The 13038-nt window shown below is 48.0% G+C and overlaps 1 protein-coding gene across 3 annotated transcripts in view; it reads right to left on the bottom strand.

The window, feature by feature from the left end:
• TMEM132D (transmembrane protein 132D) overlaps positions 1-13038 on the bottom strand; it is a 527348-nt gene that overhangs the window by 463621 nt on the left and 50689 nt on the right. Inside the window, exons 1-2 of one of the 3 annotated variants that reach the window (XR_012066461.1) lie at positions 8899-9075; positions 6127-6953 (exon numbers count right to left, since the gene is read on the bottom strand). The exons of 1 other annotated variant lie outside the window; for it this stretch is intronic. The gene's annotated coding sequence lies outside the window, so the exon portion shown is untranslated. Of the gene's footprint in view, positions 1-6126; positions 6954-8898; positions 9076-13038 lie in introns of those variants that run through there. One more of the 3 variants, XM_072953621.1, reaches the window with a different exon arrangement.

Consider the following 13038-nt stretch of genomic DNA (forward strand, 5'->3'; position numbering starts at 1 on the left):
GCCCGTTCCCTGGGCACGTTTAAGATGCAGGATTCTCCGTCTTTGCTTCTCCCTCCACAAACAGCATTCATAAAAGCCACCTAATGTTAGATGGTGCGCATTTAGAAATCATTAAGCCGCGCTATTTCTGTGAATCTAGAAATTACATAATGGTCTGTATAAATAATGTTAACAATTCTAATTTACCAGTGCGGATCGATCTCAAAAATATCAATTAGCATCCACAACCGTCAGCTTCCCTTCCCAGGGTCACAACCGTCATCTCTGGTGTTGGGACAATACGGATGCTCACACTGAACCCATGGGATGGCGTGCAGCAGAGCTGGCTGGTTAGCTCTCCAAAGACCTGTACCCTCCCTCTTTGCTCACAGGAAGGCAGGAAGGCAGGAAGGCAGGAAGGCAGGACGGAAGGGGGGAAGGGGGGAAGGGAGAGAAGGAGAGAGGGAGGAGGGAGGGAGGAAGACCCCACTTCAGTTCAGATACTGGGGACAGGGACTTCAATCTCAGGACAGGCAGTCCCCCACCACCTGGCTGAAAAGTGGGTGTCCGTCCATGGAGCTTTTATAGGGAAATCTGCCAGCGCCCCTCAAGGAAAATAATTCTTCCTGATAAAAATGAAGCAAAGATTCCCGGTCCCACGCGAGGCTCTCCTTCTCGCTTTGAAAGCGGGGCGCGGCCCTGAGGCCGTCTACCACCACGGGGGAGGCCCAGGGGACTCAGAGAGTCCAGGCTGAATCTGCGACACCACTGCCTTCTGAAGCAGCGAGGCTGGCATCTCCCGACCTCCAGACTTCCTTTCGTGTGAGACGCGAGGGCCCAGAGATGTTTGAGGCCCTGCTGACTGCATTTCCTGTTGCTTGCAGCCCACAGCACACCTGAGTGATGTCGTCCCTATGACACAGCAGTGGTGTCAAGCCACAGCAGGAACAGGACCCTGGAGAAACCAGGACTGTGGTTATAGAAAAGGAACCAGCGGAGGGTGCAGTGGCTCTCCTGAAACGTCACGGCCATCAGGGGAAGCATCCCCCAGAGAACAGGACGCTGGGGGGTTGGAGAGAGTGGCAGTGAAGCCGGTAAGAGTCTCAATGTTCACAACAGCCAAGACACGGGAGCAACCGAAACGTCTTCTGTCAGGTGACTGGGTGCAGAAGTTGAGGTATATTTCTACAGTGGAATCATACTCAGCCATAAAAAAAAAGAGAATGAAACAACACCATTTGCCACAACATGGATGGACCTGGAGATCATCATTCTCAGTGAAGTCAGCCAGACAGAGAAAGAAAAATACCATACATCACTCATAGTGGAATCCAACACAACAAAACAAAACAAGACGAACTTACTTATACAACAAAAAGACTCACAGACGTAGAAAACAAACTTGTGGTTACCTGGGGAGGAATGGGGTGGGAAGGGATAAACTGGGAGTTCGAGATTTGCAGACACTACGCACTATATACAAAACAGATAAACAGCAAGTTTCTTCTGTACGGCGCAGGGAGCTACGCTCAGTACCTTGTAGTGTGGCCTGTACTGGAAAAGAACATGAAGAGGAGCATGTAGACGCGTGTGTACGACTGAACTGTTGTGCTGTGCCCCAGAAACTGACACAACACTGTAAAAGCTGACACTACTTTAATAAAAAAAAAATGAGAAAAGAAACAAAACGAAACTCCAGCTCAAACCCCAGGCTCTAAGGGTGCCTCCTTTCTGGTTCTGTTCTGTTTCGTACGTGTGCTACAGACTCCGGAGTGGGACCTCCCTGAGCCCACGCCTCTCGGGGACAGAGTGGCCCAGAGGTCAGGCTACCTGATCCACCAGCACCTCCACTTCCAGCTGTAAACTCCAGAGAATAACAGTACTTACTCCCCTCAGCGACTGGATGGGCCGAAGGGGGAGAGGGGAGGGAGAGACAGAGAGACGGGACGGGCAGGAGGGTGCTGGGCACACGTCGTCCAGATCAGCGTGTGCAGTGCAGGAGGTGTTCTGCCAGGGCTACTGGTAATTACAATGGTTATCACAGAATCAGAAACCCGAGGGCTTAAGTCAGCATTTTCGGTCACTGGTGACAGGAAAGTCAACTTAATTGGACATAAGCAGGGGACTGATTTTTACTGCTACTTAAATCTCCAAGCGGCAAAAGAGTCAAGTGTCCAGATGGCCTCAGTATTCTCTCTCTCTCTCCCTCTCCCTCCCTCCCTCATTTTTGCCCCACTCCTTCCTCCCAGCCTCGGACCATGAGTCAGCACCACCTGGGAGCAGCCCCTCTGCTGCCTCGGCCTTGGAGGGGAGGAGGAGGAGATGTAACAGAGGCTATCTGTGGCTTGCAAAAAAAAAAAAATTTACTACCGAGTCCTCTACAGGAAAAGCTGTCCGACCCCCACACCAGACCACCGGGAGCCTGTCTCCTTCGGACACGGGGGTTCTATGGGCCCAGCTGCCCTCCCAGCACAGTGGGAGAATCAAGCAAGATGACGCGCATGGAAGTGCAGTGTGGCCTACCCATCAGCAGATAAACGCTCATCTCTCCTCCACCTTGTCTGTGTTTGTCCCCCGCGGGACGACGGGCTGATCACAGAGGTTCAGGTGCAGCCAGGTCCGCTGTCAGGACATGCTCCTGTCTGTCTGTCTCTGCTGTCCCAAACCTTGCTGCGCTCTGGCGGAAGGCTCCCTTGACGGAGCCGGCTCATTCCCGAGTCGGGGGAAGTCCGTCACAGGTGAAGCCACTAAGGATCCCGCCTTTACCTGTAAGGGAGCTTTTCTCCGCGCAGTTCCAACCGTCCACCTAGCTCCCATCCGGCAAAGAGGAGGGAAACCCTCCGAGGCTCCCTGCTGTTGCTCTTCCACGGGGAGTCCAGCTGGTCACCGTCAGAGAACTGCCCCTGACACCTGGGCCTTCTTTGCAAGCAATTTGCAAGCAACACTGATGTTACCTGCAAATTACAAATGGCTCTCGCAGGTTTCCAGGGTTTGTTCTTGAAATTCCTCGTGCGTGAGGTTTCGGTCGTCCTTCGGTGAAGGTGGACGTTGACCCCGGCGACCTCCCTCCAATTAAAGCTGTCCCAGAGTTCATTTACAAAATTTGTAACTGGATTATTTTTGATAACAGACCGTAAGAAAACCATCCACACGTGCGCGCGCACACACACACACACAAACTCAAACCTACCTCCCTGGGCTCACCATGAAAGCACGCTGCTTGCTTGACTGATTTAGGCCTTTTCATACGAATTTGTGCTTTTTAATGAAGAATAAATGTGAAGTCCGCACGGCCGCCCCATAGCTTCCTTCCTTAAACACAGCTCTAACTCCCGCTCTCTCCCTCCGGGCAACACATGAAATCACTTGGTGTGTGTCTTCGAGAAACAGGTAATTCTCAGCCAAATACAAAAACTAGGTCTGTGGCTCTCCGCTGCTGTCTCCAGATGTCCGCATCCCTAAAAATAACGGAAGGCTTAAAAAAAGAAAATTCCTGCCTGCTGCATAGAGGGGTGGGGGGCGGTGTGTGCCCAGGGTTCTTCACTGGGAAACACGCTCTCCAGAAGATTCTGCTGGCCCAGCCTGGCGTCAGAATGACTGCGTGGGCGTCGGCCCCAGAGGCCCCCGCTCCAGTGGGCCTTGGGGGCCCTAGTCAGAGAGTGTTTCCTGCACTAATGGCAGTAGATGGAGGGGTCACACAGGAGACCTACAGATGGTACCCACTCCCTAGAGGGGCTGTGGACCAGCACAGGGTTTTAAATTAACTGGAATCCAACCATTACGAGTGGAAATTGCATAATCTGACTGGGACATTTGCGTTGTACACAAGAAACCGACACATTGTAACTGACTGTACTCCAATTTAATTAATTAATTTGAGGAGGACTCAAAAAAATTACATTCTCTAGTTCTCCACAAGCTGCACACTGGACCACACTTTATTCCTCTGGAACTCTACGGGTACAGAAGGATAGAATTGAGAGCTCTTCCAAGTCCTACCAGGAGCAAATAAGGATGGTAGATGAATGTGATGGAAAACTGAGCAAAACTTAGATGAACAAGGACATGGCTACATCTTAAAAGATACCTACTGCGGACTGAACCAGTAAGACACAGAAGCAAGGCTGTAACATAACACCCAGGAAATTCACTAACACATCCCTACAATCATGACTGTTTCTTTCACAAAGACACATAGTATTTGAAACTCAACAGCAAACGCATTGGCCAGGGCACCCCCGGGGAAAGAGAAATGGACTAGGGTGAGGAGAGAAGGGAAAAGCAGCAAAGAAAGCAAGAAGGGGTCACGGGAGGGCTTAATGACAGCCTGACCTCACACTGCTAGGTTAACTCAATTTTCTGTATTTGGGGTTTTCATTTGGTTTTTATTAAGGCTATTTTTCGAGTGGTTTTAGGTTCACAGGAAAATGGAGAAGAGGGGACAGACATTTTCCACACGCCCCCTGCACGGGGACAGCCTCCCCCACCGTCAATATCGCCCACAGACGGTGCATTTGTTATTAACTGAGGATCCCGCATGACCCAGCGTCCAGAGTTTACATCAGGGTTCACTCCCGGGGCTGTGCATTCTGAGTGTTGGACAAATGTGCAATGACATATACTCATACGGCGTATTTTCACTGCCCTAAAAACCCTCTCTGTGCCACCTATTTATTCATTCCTGCACCCTGACCCCTGGCCACCGCAGAGCTGCTAACTGTCTCCATAGTTTTGGCTCTTCCAGAGCGTCATAGAGATGGAATCATCCTGTGTGTATCCTCTCCAGGCTGGCTTCTTTGTAATACGCATTTTACATGAGGTCATTTAAAAAAAAACACACAAGAAAGATTAAAATATAAAAAAAACTTGATTGGAAAGCGGAAACAACTTGAAATTTATAGTTGTCAAATTATGTGGCAGGACGCTGACTGCACCTGCTTTCTCGAGTTTTCTAGCGCCTCTGCGGTTAGATCCTGCGATCAGCTGTGGCCAAGTGCCTTCCCTGGCCACAGGCACTGCCCCGCTCACGCTCAGCATTTCAGGGCGCAGCTACCAGATGTCCAGGCTCCCATCGGCCTGGTCCCCCTGCCCACAGGGACACTGCTGTCCTGCACGGAACATGAGATGAGAGGGAGGAATAAAACCGGGTCCGGCTCCGAGACTTCGCTGTACTCAGCATGACCTGAGTCCCAACCTCTGTGACTGTGTCAGCGCGTCAGCTGCATTCCAGGTATTCTATTTTTACCTACTAATCGTGTTCACTGTGGAGCGAGCGCTCTTCCTACACTGAGAAAACCGAGGTGGAGCCTCTAAGAGTAGGAATGCTGCCAAGTCCTGAAACGTCTCCCACTTGTATCGTCCTCCACGCGGCAGAATTCACCACCCAGTCACCTCCCTGGTCTCGGCAGCCGACGGGCTTGGATCGTGTGATCCTGGAGTTCCTGGGGGACAGGAGAGGAGGAGTTTCCTCTCCACAGGTTCCCAATGTCTATACATTGTTCCACAACATCAGAGAACTGTCCTCTGTGAACTAAAGAGGTCTTCTAATTGAATGGATTGCTTGTCTCCAGGATTGGAGACCGTATGTGTGTGTGTGTGCATATATGTATGTGTGTGCATGTGTATATGTGTGTGTACACGTGTGTGCGTGTGTATGTGTGTGCCTGTGTGTGTGCACATGTGTGTACGTGTGTGTGCATGTGGGCACTGACTGAGAGCAGGGAACACTGCAGAAGCACCTTCTGCATTTCCTGACTGTAAAGGCGTACAGCTTAGCTCTTCATCAAGCAGAAGCAGTGCTTACCTAACAACATAATGCCCCTGTTTTCCTTCTACGCGCATAAACACTTCCCATGAATCATTAAAATCAGAAAGAGGGGCCCCTCCCCCACACCGTAGGAGGAGATGGACGGCTGCGGTGAAGCCACTGGCTGGCTGCCTGTGGGTGTTCACGCACACGTGGCGACGATGCAGCAGTCTGAGGCGACGATCAGAGTACCCACATCCCTACAAACCTAAAGATCTGGGCAGTTTGTAAAAAGGATTACTTTGTGGCCAGAGCTATTAACACACTAATCAAGGCAACCATTAACCAATCCAACCCCCGAATTGATCCCAAACTTTGCAAGGCGAAGAAGAAAAAGCAGATTGGGGGGGGTGGTAAAAGTCTATTCTTAACCCCGAGGGAAAAGGAGTTTGGCTCAAAGACACTTGCTAGGAGTGGAGACGACTTTGGTATTCGATGCGTGTGGCCATCGCCACTTAAAGGAGTGCCTCCCAGGGGAACCCGTGTGATTTATACAGCAACAGATGTGCTGCCTACATCTAATAATTATTTTTATGTTTTTACAGGCGCTGCTTGCTTCATTTGGGATATGTGCATTTGCGGCAAGTCCTTTTACAGATAATTATCTCATCTGACATCTCCCCAGAAGGATTTATTCTCAAGAATATAACTTTTTAATGGGAAGTAAACCTGGAAATGCCCAAGCTAAATTCAAGTCCCGGGTATTATTTACAAGGGAGGGAGTTCAGTAGTGAAGATTTCAGTACAAAATTCTCACATGCAAATGAATTTACTTAAATTAACTAGGTTTACGAACAAAATGCCTTCCAAAGCCTTCTGGAGCACAATCAGGTTAAAAAAAAAAATTGCACCTTGATTTTCTCTTCCTCAGGGAGGCACATCCTAAAGTAGAAACGTCTATGCTTTTACGGAAGAGAAAAGAAACGTATTTCTGCTCCAAACTTGCTCAGACCTCACAAATAGTGATTTTTCCACCAAACAAAAAGCTTCCGGTGTTTTCTGATTTGTTGTTAATATTTTTCACCCAAAACATAAATGGAGACAATTTACTCCCCCACCACGTGCCCACGTCCGCTTCAGAATGAATGGGCAGCGACCTCACGGTACTTCTGGGGCCTTTCGGGCTCTTCAGAGCCCATGAAATACACATGGAACGGTTCTGTGTCACCTGCAAATGAAAAAGTCAAGTAAAATTTACAGTCGGGCGGCAGAACTCCAGCAGTCCGGGGAAGGCTAATTTAATACCTCTGTCATATACAATTACACACAAAATGTAATCCAAAACATCTCTTTTTCCCTCTCTTCGAACAAAAATAAAGCAATTGTCTAGACTTGCAATTAAACAGTTGGTCCTACCAAAGAAAGATACTCACCTTTGACACTTTTACGAACCAGTGACATTTGATCATTCAGTGTGTTGGGGGTGGGGGTGGGGGGGCAGTGGCTCTCTCCATTACAGAAATTGCTGTGCTGGATTCCTGGTCTTAAATCGTGCCCATAAATCAGGATTGAAAGCCATGGGTGAGCTGCTATTAACTCACACATGTCAATGCTGTCTTCCCTAAATCACTCATCAGCCCAGATACAAATAAGTAAATAAACCTGCTCCGGGGCGTCCTCTACAACAGGGAAGCCCTTCTAACCTTCCTCCCAGAAATCGGAAGCGGAAGACTGCGCATCTTATCCGGACCCGGTGTGGGTGAACTGAGCAACCCCTCCACCTGCCGAGCGGGACACCACCCCACCGCAGAACCCCACCCGCAGGAACGGCAGATGCAGGCTTTGCCATCTTTCCTAGGTCTGGTCCCCCACCCGTCCCTCGAATTTTCAATCAGTCCCCTCCACACTGAATTCCAAGAGAGGGCAGCGGGAAAGGGCCAGCTTAACAGAGAGGTGGCACTGTAGCTGTTGCTAAGCTGTGTCAAAAAAAAAAAAAATCTGTGACACATTTGATAAAGGGCCTCAATATAAAACAAGCTTTTAAAAATTAAAAAAAAAAAGGTGAACACCCCAACATTAAAAAGCCAACACAGGTATGAATACACGAAGATGATTCTCCAAAGAAATAAAGGTGGAAACTAACAGGAAAATGATTTACCGTAATAGTAACCAAAGACACGCAAACTAAAAGAACGCAGAGAGATCCTTTTCCCTCTGATCATGACACCCACGGACCGCAGCCAAGGGGGCAGGCGGCTGGTACTCTATGGCTGCAAGTGGCCAAAGCGACCACAACTTTTTGGAGGCAAATGGCTGAAAGGGGCTCTTCAACTTGAAAAGTTAAAGGCTCTTAGAGGGGACGGTGTAGCTCAAGGGGTAGAGCGCATGCTTAGCATGCACGAGGTCCTGGTTCAATCCCCAGTCCCTCCACTGAAAAAAGAAAAACAAAAACTACTAATAAATAAATAGAAGTAATGACCTCCCCGCCAAAAATACTAAGTAAAGGCATTTAAAATACCTACTCTTGGCCCCAGAAATTCCACTTTCAGGAAAATGCATTTTAAAAAGAGAGGACACATTTTATAACATACGGATCCAAGGAGGGTTATCACAGCACAACTGCAGGAACGCGAGGAACACGGAGCCAAACCGCAGGAGGTCACCTGGAAAGCCTGAAGGGCCCAGAGCGTGGGCGCCCAGCTCCGGCGCCTCCGACACACACACACAGCGGGGCCTCAAGGGGGCGCTCACGGCCCCGGGCGCATCTGGTTTCAGGAATGACAAAGGTGAGGGCAGCCCCAGCCAGCTGCCCGGTGAACTTCCCCGAGCTCTGGACTCACCCACCCGGCCAGCAAGACTGCAACCCACTGGGCTCTGCAGCTTTCCCTGCAGAATCGATTGCACCCTGGGCGGTAAACACTACTTAGCGTGCCCATCATACATGTGCGTGCGTGCGCGTGTCCACATGCGTGTATCCACATACACACGGGAACTTCTCTCCACGTGTAAGTAAACAAGCGAGTACATCTAATATATATCTTATATAGCGTATATAGTGCAGGAGTGTATCAGTACATAATGCGCACATAAGTGATAACTACTTATCTATGTATGTATGTATATACGTGTATCTGTGTGAGATGTGCACACATCATACACTATTACATACTTACCATTTTTCCTTACGTGTGAATTGGGTACAAAGTGTTGCCGGCAAGGAGTCAGTGACCAGGGGCCTCGGTGAAAGAATTCACAGGGGACCCTGGGGTCACAGCACACGGCCAGGCTTCACCAGTTAAAGAAACAGCGCGGGGGGGCAGGACCGCTGGGGGCCGCGAAGGAGCTGCGCGTGCAGGGGCGGCAACGGCTTTTTTTAAGCTCCCCCACCCCACCCCACCCCACGATGGAATGTTCCAGCTCGCGAGTGCGCATGCTCCCTCGTAGCACGCAGTCCCTTGTTTGCACGTGGGAAGGAAGAGAGAAGCGGGTGTAACCCGGGGCCCCGGAACTTCTGGTTTCTGGGGCTGCCTCAAGGTCTTCTCCAGGTCTCTGGTTTGAATTCGTCATCCCCCGGCCCGCCTTGCCTTGACTGAGGGTCCCTATCATAAAGCACTGTATTATGTTCATTGTAACTGTCGTCCCAGAACTTGCTCTAAACGTCGTTTAGGATGATACACGAATGGGGCAGACGCGGCAGCCCAGCCTTCCCTCCCGCGCCGCCCGGCCCGCCACCCTCTCTGGAGACCCCCGCGCACAGGGGCTCGCGCGCTCCTCCTCTCCAACGCGCCTGGGGCCTGGAAAGGCAGTGGGGTGGGAGGGGAGGGCCGCGACGCTCAGGCAGCCCCGGGCAGTGACCCCGTGCCCTGCCCGCGGGGCGGCGGCCCTGTCCTCCGGGGTGCAGGCGGCACCGGCCTCTGGGGTCCGGCGGGGCAGCGGCGCCCAGGGACGCATTCCTCCATGTGGATGCATGTCTCGTGGTGCGTCCTGTACGTTCAGCTCTCAGTGGCGGCCAAGTGGAAATAAAAAACAAAACCCTTCAAGTTCAACCCCGGAAGCAAATTTTACTTGGACGAAAGGAGAAACAGGATAATCCAGACGGTCTAAAACGCACAGATTGGAAGTAAAAAGTGCACGTCCGTGCACTGAGCAAAGGGCCCTCCCGGAGCCGCAGCAGAAGGCTCGGAAGCAGCTGCCAGGAGCGGGCCCGGTCTGCCCGTCACCCCCGGGGACCTAGACAGATGTCCCACAGTCTCTGTGCCTCTGTCGCTCGCCGGTCCTCACGGGCGACAGGGCCCCCTCCCGCCGCGGGGCGGGTCTGACACTTACGTAAGAGGACACCTGCGTACCAGGGCGGACAGGCACTGAATGCTGAAACATCCGAAAGTGTCACTGTTAATATAATCATTAAACTTTAGAATAATTATTAGTTTGGGTGCTATTTGATTATAAAACTGTGGGAATCCTTAGAAATAATATAATTTAAGTTTATTCCATTTTATCACACTGCAGAGGCACAAATTTGTAAACAGTAAAATACATACACACATACACACAGAACACACATGTAACACATTATGTATGTCAGCACAGTAGATGTGCTGTGCGCAGCTGCATGCATACATGCATTTATGTGTGTGTCTCTGTGTGTATGCATACATATTATACGTACGTAAGTTTTAAAAGTCTCAATAATGTAGCCACCAAATTTTTCAGGATGGTAAGAATCATGTGTTTCCTCCCTAGAGAACCTCAAATCTCAACTGGAAGAAAAAAAGATTCTGAAAATCCATTTCTAAGATTAAAAAAAGAAGAAGAAAACCACTACAGGTGGGTGCTCCAAAGCCCCCATAAGATGATCTAATTAGACTGAGCGACTTTCCACCTCCCTCATCAGAGCTGAGAGATGCTAAAATCCCAGTTTAATCAACCTTAAGTCCCCCTGCTCCTCCGAGGGAACTTCTTCCTCAAAGCCCTGAACTTCAGCCCAGATTGTGTTAATTTTTACCTCTGGTATTTCCTACCCTCCTCTATGGTAATAATGAAGTGCAGGGAAATGTTAACGCCGCTTGGAATTTTCATTTAAGCCCTTTCTTCAACTTTTGGCCTAAGTTCCCTCCTTTTGAATAGGTAAAGTTATGATTCACGGGGAATGGCAAAGAGAGAAAGAATAATGGGGAGCAATGAGAGGCCAAAAGACGAATCCATCAACACTTAACTATTAATTGTGTTGAAATGCAGATTCCCCCAAAAGCACCAAAGCAGCAGCCTCGGGACTATTCTATTGGATAAAAAGGTCTCTGGTCCCTTTAATAAAAATTAAAGTCAGATACGAGAGAACTAGGTAATACAATGATAATACTGCCTAACATTCATTAAGGGCGCAGGAGGAGCCAGACACCGCGGCTCTGTGTTTTCACTGCGTTAACATCACTACGTTTGACTTGACAGTCACAACACCCAGGTTTCCCGCTGAGTTCGACGGACAGCCTTGACGGGCCACTGAGCGATTTCAGGTGGTTCACAGACTGGCACCAGCCAGGACTAAGTCCCACCAGGAGGAAGTCACTCTCTTTTCCCTGTCTTGTCCACCCTACTGATGTGCATCAGGAGAAATTCCATCTCACGCTGGCGTATCTCAGGCTTCTCTTGCTAATCTCCCCTCTGAATGGAGAGAGAACAGGTCTCTCTAGTGAGGGGATTTTCATCTTGCTTCCTGCCACTGTGTTTATTTTCATAAATAATTCAGGTTTCCCATTTATAGTTATAATGTAAATTTGTACCATAAAATAAATTTTTATTTAGAAAGTGTCTCTTAACAACAACAAAAAAGAACATTAAGCAAATAATAGCACTTTGGGGTCCAGATATGGTAAATGTTGTAAAGATGAGACACAATTAACTCAAGTTTGAGAATCTCTGCCAATGCTCGCGCAGGTGGACAGTCTCTGAAAAGGACTGTCTTCAAGAGACTGGCTCTAACGGTACTTCTGCAATGTATTTGACCGCAGGACCCACTTTCTAAAGAAGAATCCCAAAGACTGATCTAAAGTGTCCCGAATCAGTCTACATAAGGCTTTCATTTCGGAATTTTTTTTAAATGAAAAATTACACTTTTTAAATTAAAAAGATGACTCATAACCCAGAGAAAGACAAATATCACATGATATCACTTATATGTGGAATCTAAAAAAAAAATGAGACAAATGAACTTACTTACAAAACAGAAACAGATTCACAGACGTAGAAAACAAACTTATGGTCACCAAAGGGGAGAGAGAGGGAGGGATAAATTAGGAGTTTGAGATGAATAGATACAAACTACTGTACATAAAAGAGGCAAACAACAAGGTCCTACTGTAAGCACAGGGAACTATATTCAATATCTTGTAACAACATATAATGAAAAAGAGTATGTGTGTATTTATATATTTGATATATGACTGAACCACTATGCTGTACACCAGAAACCAGCACACCACTGTAAATCTACTATACTTCAATAAAAAAAAAGTGCTTCAGGAAAAACATTGATATAATTCTACATCCAATGAAAATATCCTTCAAAATTCAAGTAAAATAAAGCCATCTTCAGGTAATAATAAGCAACAAATATATATATTTTTTAAAGAACTATGATTCTGTAGTAGATTTTTAAGAACACCTCTATTAAAAATACTAAACTCTACAAATACCAAATTTTCCAACCATTTATTACATTCTTACCATAAGGGAGTATTTTAAAATCATGACACGAGTCCAGCTCATAAGTAATTATAATTTCATTGGAAAACCAAGCTATAAATCAAACACAGGGAATGCAAAACAATACAAAAAAAACCGATCCACTGAAAAATCATCAGATGCTACAATGAATGACATCAACAAAGAACTTACACAATGAAAAAGGAAAAGGAAGAAACTCAAAATGAGAGAAGCAGCTCTGGGGTCTACGGGCAAGGAGCTGGGAGGGGAAAAGGTGAGGCTGAGAGCTGAGGAGTTTGCCGCAGTTTTTGTGCTTTGAATCTCTCAGTCTTCCATCCTCACGAAACATTTATTCACACCTAGGCTGCGTTTCTGGTAGGAGTGGGTACTTTTCGGACACCATGAAGAGGAGCTGACCATTGCCCGAGCAGCAGAGACCACAGACAGGAGGAGCCCGTGTGATCATTTCTGTGTAGTTTAGACTTTCTGTGCTCTATTAAATAGATTGCTTTTGTAATAAGAAAACACCGTACCCATTACACACAAAAAAATTACTGCTGATAAAGCAATAAAACAGATATGGAGAGATGCTTGCAAGAACATCTAGCTAG

Source organism: Vicugna pacos, chromosome 32 (assembly GCF_048564905.1).
Source record: "Vicugna pacos chromosome 32, VicPac4, whole genome shotgun sequence".
In the NCBI taxonomy this organism is placed as follows: Eukaryota; Metazoa; Chordata; class Mammalia; order Artiodactyla; family Camelidae; genus Vicugna; species Vicugna pacos.